We start from the raw sequence: 13,124 nt of genomic DNA on the forward strand, positions 1-13,124 counted from the left end.
CAAAAAGAACCATGCATACTCTCTTCAGTGAAGAAATTTTCCATGGATCTCAGATGGATTGATTTCATTAAGTTCATCTTTGTTATGTTCTGGAAATTAGAAAAAAATGTGAACACTTACTAAAAAGACATTTTAAGCAAAAAGTTCCATCACAGTAAAATAAGACAAAGGGGATAAAAAAAGGCAAGACCCACTGAAAGACCTGGAAAGCAAATCTCACAGGGTGCTTTAGCTACAGGAATTAGGTGAAAGGCTTGACTTCCTCCATCCATGTCCTTTCTCAAACAGGTTTATTCTTCATTTGGATCAACTTCCTATACATAAAAAATGATGAGGATTTTACTCTAAAGAGGCCCATGACTAACATATTCCCTGAGTTTCACCCTTGGTATTCTGCTAATTAATTGCAAGGCTGTCAGTCATGGTGACACAAGCCTGTAATCCCAGCAGTTTGAGAAGTAAAGGCAGGATGTAAAGTTACAACCAGCCTCAGCAACTTAGTAAAGAATTTAGAAACTCAGCAAGACCCTGTCTCTATGTAAAATATAAAAAAGGGCTGGAGATGTGGATTAGTTGTTAAGCACCTCTGAGTTCAATCACTGGTCCAAAAAGAAGCATAAACATACATACAAATAGCAAGGATATCAGAAAACTGCTCATTTTCTCAGTACGTTCATTTTTTCACCCATAATATTCAGGTTACATTTTCTTCACATTTTTTGAGTGAAGGAGTGATGGCAAAACCAGAACTGGTTGTGAAATAAAATTACAAAATCGTTATGGTCAGAGTCTAGTACCTGGAGAAAGGGTCAATTCCTCTCCCCTCTCTTAGCCTTTCTCCAGGAAATTGAATTGACCAATATATAACAGCACTAAGAGTCTAACTCATTCCTCCTGAAATGTAATAGGTGTCTGTGAGAGAAGCTGTTTCTTCTTTTTTCTTCTGTGAGGACACTTTATGTTAGAGACACTGCACGAGACCTTCAGTCACATAGATTAGGAATTTTTTTTTTTTTTTAAAGAAGAAAAATCTCCAATGATAGGATGGGTCTAAGGTTATGTCAAATAACAAATAATTATTGTCAGAAACTGTGGATCAGGGCTTAGAATTTTGGAGTGCTAAACTTCTCTGGGTCCTCCTGTGTAAAATAAACTGGTTTCTCCTACTTTCTGAATGCCATCTTGTCGTTTCCTCAACAAAGGGTGATGGTAAATAATATTCCCACAAGATAGCTCCCAAAGAAAAATAAAGAGACATGCACCTTGTAGAAGGGAGGGGAAACTAGTAAAGCATTAAACTCCCAGTAAATCTTTTCTTAATAACAATGAGCCCTGAAGGAAAGGGGTGGATACTGAATGCAGGGCTCTGAACTTTGACCTTTCCCCACTGCAAAATAGTCCTAAATGGAGGCACAGAAAATTATTGAAACTCTGGTAAACAATGGATTTCAGAGAAAGAACAGCAATGGGCAAGATTTGAGTACTCTTCACTCATGATTTGAACTCCTATTTCCCCAGATAATGCGGGGGCGCCTGGCTCTCCTTGCAGTGCTTGACAGAGTTCAACTAAAGGATGATTGTAAAGACTCATCCTAAAATGATTGCATGCCAGATGTATGCCTCCCTAGCTTGGATGTTATTCTGTGGAGTTTTCCTAATAATATATTACTCACTTTAGTCTGAGGATCTTGCTAGAGGTGATGGGAATAATTCTACAAATTTCCAGAGAAACATCATGGAGACAAAACACATGTTGAAACCCTGTGATGTTAACCTCACTACAGGAGAATGTTTTTATTATGTAAAAATTCAAACACTGCATTTACTGGCACAGCCAGAACCTGTTGGTGCAGAGATACTTATAGAGAATGCAAATAAATCAAAGTAAAATATTTTTGGTTGTGAACAATATCATCATTTTTATATTTTCAAATCTACAAAACCAGAGAAATTACCAATTAATAAGATTTGGGGTACATGAGAAATTATGAAGTAAAAAGTTGAGACTGAATTTCCATCTCCACCCAAACCAACCTCACCAAGGGTTGAATTTTCTCACTACTGTATTATAAATTTACTTTGCTCTTACAATCTATTTTTCTAATTTGCATTTATAAATATATGATCCTTATATATTACTGGTTCTGCTAGAATTTGTTTTTATTTAAACTATTATAGACATGATATACATTCTTTTTCATTTGTACTTAGAATTATCTCTATTAATATTTTTAGATTAATCTCTTGTGATTCCCTTTGAGATTTTGCTCTGTAAATGCCTATATACCACAGTCATGGCATCTTTCTAATTTGAGTCTTTTATGAATCCTTCATTTAAGCAGGCTGCATGAAGTTCACATTCATGTTCTTGTAGAGATACTCCCAGATAATAGTCTCTTAAGGGAGAAGTGGATCATTTCGAATCTTATTTTAAAATACTCTAACTTTTTACTGTCTTTCTTATATGAATTTTCAAATTTTTCATTTCAGCACTCTGATGATATAGGTAAATTGTTCCTCTGTGATATTTTTATAACATAATGTTTTATCACTATGCCTGTGAGGTGCACTATACCTGCTTTTGCATTTCTTCTTTGATAGGAAATTTAAAAATATATTGTTGTTCCTTGATTTTCTAATATCAGTCCTCAGACATTTTCCAAGTTTATGCTAAGTCCTTCTTAGAAGCTTCAGAAAATTTCTCTTGAGGATGTTGTAACCACAGGGGCAGGACTAGTGGCCAGACAAAAGCAGACAGAAAATGGTTGAAGCAAGCTTTATTGGAATTTGGATCTCAGGTGAAATTCCAAATCCCCCAGGATACAGGTCATGGTGGAAAACTACCAAAAATCACATGTGGGCCCAGCTGCCCAGGGTCTTTATAGGCCAGAATAGGTGGGGGGTCTTGCTGAGTGATAGAGGGTTAGTGGAGTTTATCTGCCCCTGTTTGATTAATTGCTGTTTTGCATGCTGCCCATTTCCTCAGTCATTTTGTTCCCCCTTCTACAGCCAGTCAAATTCCAACCTAACAGATATTTGTCCCATTGTTGAAGAGGACCATACAAATACAAATTCCACTTTTTTTTGAATGCTGCTATCCAAGACCTAATGTGAAATTTACATGAGTCCTGTGGCCTCATGGAGGTGTTGAGGCTTTGGAACCAGGCATGAATCCTGAGTTATAGATCATCTACATAATACTTAGGGGGCTTTGAGCATGCCCCTTTGCTTCATCCACAAGAAAAGGTGGAGCTGGAACTCAGGCCCTCTACTCTCAATCAAAGTGTGTTCCCCCATCCAAAATTCATATGTTGAAGCCTTGTTCCACACAATGTGACTGTGTTGGGGATAGACCTTTAGGAGGCAGGTAAGGCTCAAAGAGACATTAAGATGGAATGGGGTGACTAATGAGATAAAATTGGTGTTTTTATAGGAAGAGGATGAGAACACAGGTGTAGGTTTCTGGGTTCAGTCCCCTGTTCTCACCCACCCCCACAAAATTGAGACAACTGGCCCTAAGAAATGCTGATGTTAGGACTCTATGAGCAGGCAGATGCCTACAAACCATAAAGAGAAACCTAATAATAAACCAAAAAGACCAGAAGCTTGACCTTAGACTTTACAGCCTCTAAAACTATGAGAAAAAAGTTTCTTCTTGTTCAACCTACTTGTTCTGTGGTATTTTGTTACAGCAGGCTGAATGGACCCATTCAAATTCTCTGCAAACTGTTCCAGAAGTTTCAGTTCCAACTTAATATCCCTGGGGTCTTCCAGGGTTTTGTACAAAGCACAGAGTCTTGTATCTGCCTCCACAATGCAGTGTGAACTTCATGTGCTTAGGGAATTTCCCTAAAGAATATGAACATCAAAATAGTGCCCTGCACCAAGAAGACTGGGTGTGGTGGCACACACGTGTTGTCCCAGTTATTCATCATGTAGCAGCAGAGAGATTACTTAAGCCTAGAAACCTGAGACCAGCCTGGGAAGCCACAAAAACCCATCTCAGAAAAAATGTTCAAAAGACATATGAAAAATAAGAGCTGGAAGCAGACATGTAACAAAATGAGCTGGAAACTGCAAAGCTAGGCACAAAATAGTAGAGTGCCAAGAGCAGACAGTGGGCTTAATTGAAATTAAGACAGTAATGCCTGGGTAACCTGGAAAAGAAGAAAAATGAAAGAAATCCCAGACACTAAGCCCTCTGTAAACACTGGATTAAAGGTAGGCTGTAAAAATAAATTAATGAGATTGAAGGCTTTGAGAACCAATCAAATGGCATGTGGAAGTATAGAAAATGCCAAAAATCTGGTCACCAGTTTTTAAATTTAAATTTAATAATTCAATGGAGATGATATAAAGATAAATGTTTTAAATATTTCATTTCCAGGTAAAAAGCAAATTACTATTAAAATTTTTAACATTGTTAAGAAAGTAAGAAAATTCCTTAAGCCACCAGTCACCAGATTTCTGTCCCTAGATGAATACCAGGTTTGTCTTTAGAGGCATTGAAGAGAATGAGTCAACTCAGCACTATCAATAACCAAAACAAACAAACAAAAAAAAAAAAAAACCAAAAAAAGAAAACTGACTTTAGACTTCTTGACTTCCTGAGTGCAAAACTGAGTTTCATTCAAGAGTAATCTATTAAAAAGCAGCTGGCACCGAATTAATGGAGGCATAGAAAATGGATGAGTGGACATGTGGGTGTGTATTAGTGGGGGGCTACATGACATTTCCATGGTATGCAGTACTCATTTCTGGCAGATAACTCTGCCAGATTTTGCTACACAAATGAGAAAATTTGGAAAGAAAACTGACAAAACCCTGTGCAGTATTCTAGCCAGGCACTTTCTTAGACATTTTATAAACATCTTAAATATATGCTCAATCTCAGTTTCATGTTTATTAATCTGAAAGTATAGCTACCACACAACCATCCAAAAATAACTTGCCATAAAAAGTTCCTGAATGTCTTTTGTAAACCATTTCTCCATTTAAGCAAAGGAACCAAGTAGAAAAATATCCTGATATTTAAAGAAAAAAGTCAGTCACTTTTTGGGTAAAGAAAATAGTCTAAAAAATAGATAATGGCTTTCTCTTCTTCTGGAGAGAGACTGTACTCTCCCTTAAATGTGTATTTCTTGTTTTACCTTGTGGGGCGCCTGGCTCTCCTTGCAGTGCTTGACAGAGTTCCACTGAAGAATGATTGCAAAGACTCACCCTCAAAGGATTCCATGCCAGATGTATGCCTCCCTAGCTTGGATGTTACTCTGAGGAGTTTTCCTAATAATATATTACTCACTTCAGTCTGAGGATCTTGCTAGAGGTGATGGGAATAATTCTGCAAATTTCCAGAAAAACATCACGGAGACAAAACACATGTTGAAACCCTGTGATGTTAACCTCACTACAGGAGAATGTTTTTATTATGTTAAAAATCAAACACTGCATTTACTGGCACAGCCAGAATCTGTTGGGGCACAGATACTTAGAGATAACAATGTTTCCCCAAGTTCTAAGCACAAAGCACCTCCCACAGTAGCTACTAGATATGGACCAGCTTATTTTATCAATGGCAAGCCCTGGTACTGAAGCCAGAATTGGAAACAGGTAGTTATTGTAGAAATAGGGGATCCCGTCAAATCGAGGAAATGGAGGCCATAAAATCATCTGCCTCTGGAAGTTGGAAACTGCCCCTGGAAGAATGGAATGTCAAGGATCTCCGGAGCCCATTGATTACCAAATTTACCTGCCTTTATCAAGAACTGCAAGCAAGAAGCTGCTAATTAATGCCCCCTGGGCCCTTGCCTGCCTGAATCACCTTGTCCCTTCCCCTGCTCATGGCTTCTCACTTAATGCAAAGCCAAGCCTAGTCACGTAGGCAGGAAGGAGAGATAGGGGGGGAGAACTGGAGAACAAAAGAGAATTTAACCTATAAAAGATGTAGGGTGCGCTCACTTCTGGGGACTTTTGAACATCAGCCATGGCCCCCTTCTCCCTGCCGGGAGAAGTCTGTATTATTATGCTTGCCTTGGCGTGCTTCTCTAGTGTTCAATCTTCAACATTAGAAGGAGCAGAACTTGTCACCGGTAAACGGCGGTATCAGTACCCCCCTAAAGTCAAGCCCTTAGACAAGGTAGCTATAGATCTCCCGGTCTCCTACAAGGTGGTTTAATCCACATGATGGTTTTGTTTATGTGTGGTGGTAAGGCAAAAGAATAAGGTTCCACAACATTCCTTCCTTCCTACAAAGAATATGTCACCCCTATAATAAACATTGGTACACAATGCCCTGTTCTGGAAAAAAGAACTACATAAGACAATATAATCTATTCAGAAAAAAAACTTGGCCACAAGAATCAAATATGACCGCTGCCCTTCTGTAGCCCTTAACTCAGCTATTTAGATATTAACCAGATGGACCTAGTAGAAATGGTCACATGACATTATTTATTGCTTTAAAGCAAAAGTAATAAGAATAGTCTTACATCATATAGAGTTTAGATATTAAGGAAATAAACATTGTATTAGCTCTTTGAGTTAGTTAAATATTCTTAAAACAATTGTGATTAGGTAAGGATAATCTGTAAGTTTGCTGTTTCCTACCTATTCTTTGGAAACTTCTTTAATATTAACCAGAAGACTGCCATTATAGCCTGAAGAAAAATGTATATAAACCCAGCCTTCCCCAGAATAAAGTGGGATTGATTGCACCAGAACTAGAGTCTGTGTCTTTCACTCTCTATCCATCGCCGACGCTGTCTCCCCGCATCCCCTTTACCTGTGTGGAACCCATGGACTCCTGCTAGGTCTGGACTCCGGCAAGATAACAAAGAATTTTAACCTTTTCACAACTACCCTCCTAAGGTAATATTTAATCAGCAAAATTAAGTCCCTGACTGTGCAATCCGCATGTCCAAAATATTCAAAACTACAAAACCTATATTCCTTCTGTAACCTGCAGGCCATCTCCATAACCAGAAAATGGGCCCTCCCATGCCTGATCCATTGACTTTGCAGAAGAGTAAAGGAAAGCTTGCTGATCCGAAGTCTGAATCTCATTTTCAGCATCTGTCATTTGTGGATCATGAGCTTACTATCATCATCTCTGTGCTTTCCCATGTTCTCCTAATAAGAAATGGCTGCAACACAATATAAACCACGTTTCCCAGAGTTCCTCCCCTGTAAAAACTCCAGTATAGCTTTCATTCATCAGGCTTAATGCGGATGCAGAAACAGAGTTTTAGCATGTCTTACCCCACTCAGTTCTTCTTGTTCATAAGGTCTGGGGATTGTGACAAAGTTCAATCCCAGCATGACCTGAAGGCGAACGGTCACAGAAAGCAAGGGTTGCATGGAGTGCACAGTACATTCTCGATCCTGTCCAGGAAGAGCTTTTTTGGCACAAGTTCAGCTGTCCTACAGCAGACCTATCACCCTGAAGCCGAGCAAAATCGCTCTGTCCACATGAACACTGAAAGCCTGCAGCTGCTCAAGCAGTGCTGAAATCAAAAGGAGCCATCACCACCCACCTGGCACCACGAGGACCCATGCCGGCAGCACACCCTGATGACAACACCTCCTACAGCCACTGCCCCAGCATAGTGCGCTTCTGCACCCCACCTCCCAGGAAATGGCTGGCACTCTGGAGATCATGAGGCGGGGCCTTGGCCTTGCCTGCTGGACTCAGAACAGCCCAGGTGGGATGGTGCTTTTGTGAAATCCAGCTGTGCCTGGGTAAAACCCAGCTAATCTCAGGGTACCAGAGAATCGGATAGTGGCCCAGGGGCCCCCACTGTCCTATTTTTTCTCTTCGTCCCTTCAGGCCAAAGGTCTTGGTAAAATAGAAAAAACTCTGGTGGGGGTGTTCATTGGGGGTAAATTCGCCACCGGTAGTTTGGAGGGAGCTCACAGTAAGAGGAATGTTCCATTTTTCAATGGAAAATGTAACAATGGAAATCACTTTGTTTTGTTTCATAGCTTGTAGGTGTTAGAGTTCAGGTACTCCATGATGGCAAGGCAGGTTACCAGGACAATGCCGCTGGAAGACAAGCCAGGAAGATGAGTCATCTCATCCTTATTTGCCATAAGTTTCATTGCAGTGAACAACTGCCACTAAGGACTTATCACCATGGCAATTACTGCCTCAGGTTTGGCATTATAAAATAATCAATGAGGGCAAAGTGGGCAGTATTCTAATTTTGCATTTTAACATAACCAATGGGGGAATTTTGGACATTATTCTAACCATGTGTTACTAGAAAAATTATGGGAGCAAATGGGGTGAGCCCAATCAGATCTGTATAGGGAATGGAATGCCTCACAGTCAGCACCTGCGACAAATTTGCAGATTGGGGAGACTTAAGCTTCTCTTGCCTAGCCCATTCTATTCTACCACAAATAATGATGTTTTCACTTGCACTGTCAGTAACAAAGTGAAGCCAGAATTAAGGACAGGCAGTTAGTGTAGAAATAGGTGATCCTGGTCAAATCTAGGAAATGAAGGCCATGAAAGACATCTGCCTCTGGCAGTTAGAGACTACCCTGGGAGAATGGAATGTTAAAAATCTCCAGAGCCCATTGATTACCAAATTTACCTGCCTTTATCAAGGACTGCAAACAAGGAGCTGCTAATTAATGCCCCCTGGGCCCTTACCAGCCTGAATCACCTTGGCCCTTCCCCTGCCCATGGCTTCTCACTTAATGCAAAACCAGGCCTAGTCACATAGGCAGGAAGGAGAGATAAGGGGGGAGAGAACTGGAGAACAAAAAAGATTTCAACCAATAAAAGATGTAGGGTACACTCACTTCTTGGGACTTTAGAACATCAGTCATGGTACCCTTCTTCCTCCCGGGAGAAGTCTGTATTATTACCTTTAAATAAAACCTGCTTAGTATGCTTGCCTTGGCATGTTTCTCTAGTGTTCAAATTTTAATATGAGAAGGAGCAGAAGTTGTCACCAGTAAATGGTGGTATCACAAGGACCTAGACCCCCAACTGCGCACCCCAACTAGCATATGTAATTGACATCTTTTCTTTGATAGGAATACAGCAATATTTAAAATGTTGGAAGAGAAACCATGCAGAAAACTGAGAAGATATAGGCCTGATAGAACTGAGAAGAGATAGGCCCATAACGCGCAATAGGTGTAAGAAAACCCAAGAAAACCACGCCGGACACGGAAAATCACATAAGGGAGTTTATTAAGCAAACAGAGTGTCTCCCTGCAGGGTAAGAGAAAAAATGAGAGGAAAAGAGAAAAGAAATAAAAAGGGCATGCACTAAGGAGAGTGGAAAAGCGAGGAGGAGAAAAATGAGTCAGGGGGACAGACTCACTTTCTTTCTATCCAGCAGATGGCAGTGGTTCTGCATTTTCTGGTTTTTCTTCCACCTAGCACCTGTCCCTCTGATTCCTAAATATGGTTAATCATTCCTGACTTTCTAAACACTTGGGGGGCAGGTCACAGCTCTGGTTTTCACAGCTCTTTGGCGGCTAGTGCTGGAATCCACACTCACTCAATCTATGCACTCTTTGTTGAATGTTTTCCTCCACTCTTGGCTTCCAGGCCCTGCCATCCCCATCAGTTTCTGTGGAGTTTGATGGTTATGTCTGCAGGCAGGATGGAATGAAACTGCTTTGTTAGGTGTGGGAGGAGGAGCCCAGGAAAGACAGGAAAAGCCAGTGCATTTTATGAGTCATCTGTTGTCCTCCAGTCTTTTCTCCAGTATTGTCTATATCCGAATCTGATCTTCACTTTTTTCTCTGTGTGCTTTTTCTTGTCCTCAACTGAGTGAAGAGCTGCCTAGAAGTGATTAGGTCAAAATTGCAACAGTACCTTGGTTTCTTCTGCAGGTACATTCCTCCTCCTCCACTCCTCTCTACACACAGCTCAAAGAGTCTTCCACCCAGTAACTGAGACCTCAGACATCAGGGAGGCTGCAGGGAAAACATGCTCATTAGGATTAGAATAGAAATGTGACATTTGCTGAAGCTGCTGCACAGAAATGGGGGCACCTCCTTCCTGCTCCCAATGCCACTTTTCAGTGTCCAAATCCTTCACCTGCCCTACATGGTATCATGAGAAACAGTGATAACCTGAGTCGGGACTACCCTGTCCCACCTCTTCCACCACTCAGTTGAGAGCAATATTGGGTTTTATGCAAAAATCTTTTTAGCATTTATTTTCAGTAATGGGGATTGCACACAAGGGCATATAACCACTTAGCTATATCTCTAAGCACACTCTTTTTTGAGGTGGTCTAATTAAATTGTGCAGGCTCAACTCAAACTTGAGATCCTCATCCTCTCAAGTCACTGGTTATATAGGCATGCACCATACCAGGTTAATGTTGTAAATCTTTAATTATTATTTTCATGAATTTTATTAGGGGAATTCATCATTTCCAGTTCTTTCAAGAGATGGAGAGCTACATCAACAGGAGTATCCATATCACTCAGTCTAAATCATGTCTAATTATCCTTCTTCCTAGAGTCATTTTTTGGAGAAGTAGTCGAAAGTCTCCTGCCCAGGCCCACCAACCTGAACCCTGGTTTCATCCATTCACATTTCCCAGTTCTCTACCACCTATGACATGCCTCCTGGTTTTTATGTGTGGTCTACAGAGGACCTGATGTAGGCCCAGATGCATGTGCACTATGTGTAGGACAGCCACATGTGTCATACCTCCTTTCCCCACTCTAATTTTCTACCAAGGTGTTCTATGTCATCTCAGGTCCAGAACAATAGAGTGAGCTCACCATGGACCAGTACCTTTGAAATTGCAAGTCAAAGTAAATTTTCCCTCCCCTAAGTTGTTATTGACAGGTATTTTAGTCACGATGACAAAAAGTAGACCAATGTACAAGTGCTTCTCTAGTCACCATATTGTTATTTCTCAGGACAAAACTGAGATAGGTACTGTTGTCCTGGTCATATTTTATTTATCTATCTATCTGTCTATCTGTCTACAAATCTATTATCATATATCTTTTATTCCTTCATTTCAGTTATATATAATAGTTGGGATCATTTTGATAAAATCATATGTATATGGAATTTTAATTATTGCATTTCAGCCTCTGCTGTCCCCTGCATTCCCTCCCCCATACCTCTACCTGTAGTTTACTAATTTTCCTCTCACTTACTTATTTATTCATTTGGGAACTTAATAGATATACAGAAAAGTGAAATGTACTGTGATATATTTATTCAAGTATGTACCATAATTATGACAGATCTTATAGTAATTCCTCCCCTTTCCTATCCCTATTCCCTCTGTCCCTCTCCATATTTTTCTTCTACTCCTTTGATCTTCCATACAGGTTTATGATATCTGACCACCATTTCCTCCTCTATATATTAAAAAATATAATTCATACAATGTATAATATTGGTTGATTAATTCTTTTCTTTTTTATTAAGTATTTTAAGAAATTCATCAATATTAAAAATCTTTATTTTAATATTGCTACATAAATAACAGTAATTAGAAATATTTCTTCCCTATGTGAATATATGATAACACAAATTGTATGCCTCTACTTCATGTACAGAGAAACAAGTTGTACCCTATTTATTTACAATAAAAAAATAAAAATTTTTTCTTAATTATTTCTCATTGATTCAATGTGTCAAGAATCCAATACCAACCACATTGTATAATTAGATATTTCTTTAGTTTGATTAGTAATGTTTGTATGAGAATAACTTAAATGCATTTTTATTTTCAATATGTTTGATAGTTGTAAAATTCAACCCCAATTTTGGTCAGTTATCTATATGTAAGTGACCACTTTGTAGACTATTTTCTTAGATGGAAAGATTAAAAATTTCTTCATAACCAAGCAGTAAAATTGGCAAAGTATGAGTTATGAGAATATTCAATAAAATGATAAGATACATGAGGCACCCCTTGTCCTGAGAGTTCACTAATGTCAGGTAAAGTAGTACTAATACAATTCATTTATCTGGACATCAAAGGAACCTTCTGATGTGCACCTACTGGAGTCTTACTTGCAAAGGAGAGCAAGAGGTATAGAAAAGCAAGTCCCTTCTTAAGAATTCTCAGTTAATAAATCAAGGAACTTGTGTTTATAGCCCTGTGTTGCATTATTGATTTTATGCTGTACTAAATGATAAATATAAAATCATGTATTATAAGAATAGTTTCCCCAAACTGAAGTGTATAACTATACATTTTCAAAGAAAGATTTGGATGCTATCCCACTGTATCTTCAACATGATGTGGCAGAATGCAAGTTTTCACCAACATCATTATTATTCATAGAATATATTAGCAAAATTGCCTAAATTCTTTGTGGTATGAGGAATTGAACACAGTGTCTCATTAATATTAGGCAAAATCTGTATCTCTGAGCTTTTTAGAAGTTACTCACCATCCAAACTTGAACCATCCAGCCGTGGTACCTGCTAACCATCTGTAGCTATTTAAATTCCACTGTAACTAATTACAATGAAGCATTCAGTTCCCAGCTTCACTGGACATATTTCAGGGACTCTGTGGCAATGTATACTACTATTTTGGATGGGGCCCATTTGCAATGTTGTCAGCACTGCAGGAAGCCACAGTGGCAGACCTGGAGAAGACCAGGGCCTCTTTTTTTTCAAATTCTACATCTGCAATTTTTGTAGATCTTGCAGCTTTGGTCTTTTTTTTCAGACCAGAATGAGAAACAGATGACAAAAAAAAAAAAAAAAAAAAAAGCTATTTTCTGGCATGTCACACAGTATTTTAATACATATACAAATTCTGTAGTATTCAAATCAGGATAAACATATTTGTCTTCCTCACATATATCAATTTAAATTTACAAGCTTGCAAGCCCTATTTTTTTAAAGTTCCTTGTTTCTTTCTTTAACTTATTATCACCAATCTTTTTTTGTATCTCCTGTGCTATGAATTCATCCTGCACCTATTAATAGCTACTCATTCACTTTATGGGTTTTATTCAAATCTGATATTTTCCTTGTCAGAACTTTTAAAGATTTTGTTAAGTTTTTTGCTTTGTTTTTTGTCTTGTGCTATTTATGTGGTGATAGAAAATTTCTTTATGTGAAGCAAAAATACTCCTTCAACAGGGGACAGAAATTGTCTATACCT

General features: G+C 38.9%; 1 long non-coding RNA gene across 1 annotated transcript in view; it reads right to left on the bottom strand.

The window, feature by feature from the left end:
• The window catches only part of LOC306643029, a 468,395-nt gene that overhangs the window by 19,588 nt on the left and 435,683 nt on the right, over positions 1–13,124 (bottom strand). Inside the window, exon 2 of the long non-coding RNA XR_013758797.1 lies at positions 20–89. This is a non-coding gene — a long non-coding RNA (uncharacterized lncRNA). The remainder of the gene's footprint in view (positions 1–19; positions 90–13,124) is intronic.

Source organism: Sciurus vulgaris (genome assembly GCF_902686455.1).
Source record: "Sciurus vulgaris genome assembly, chromosome: 13".
Lineage (NCBI taxonomy): Eukaryota > Metazoa > Chordata > Mammalia > Rodentia > Sciuridae > Sciurus > Sciurus vulgaris.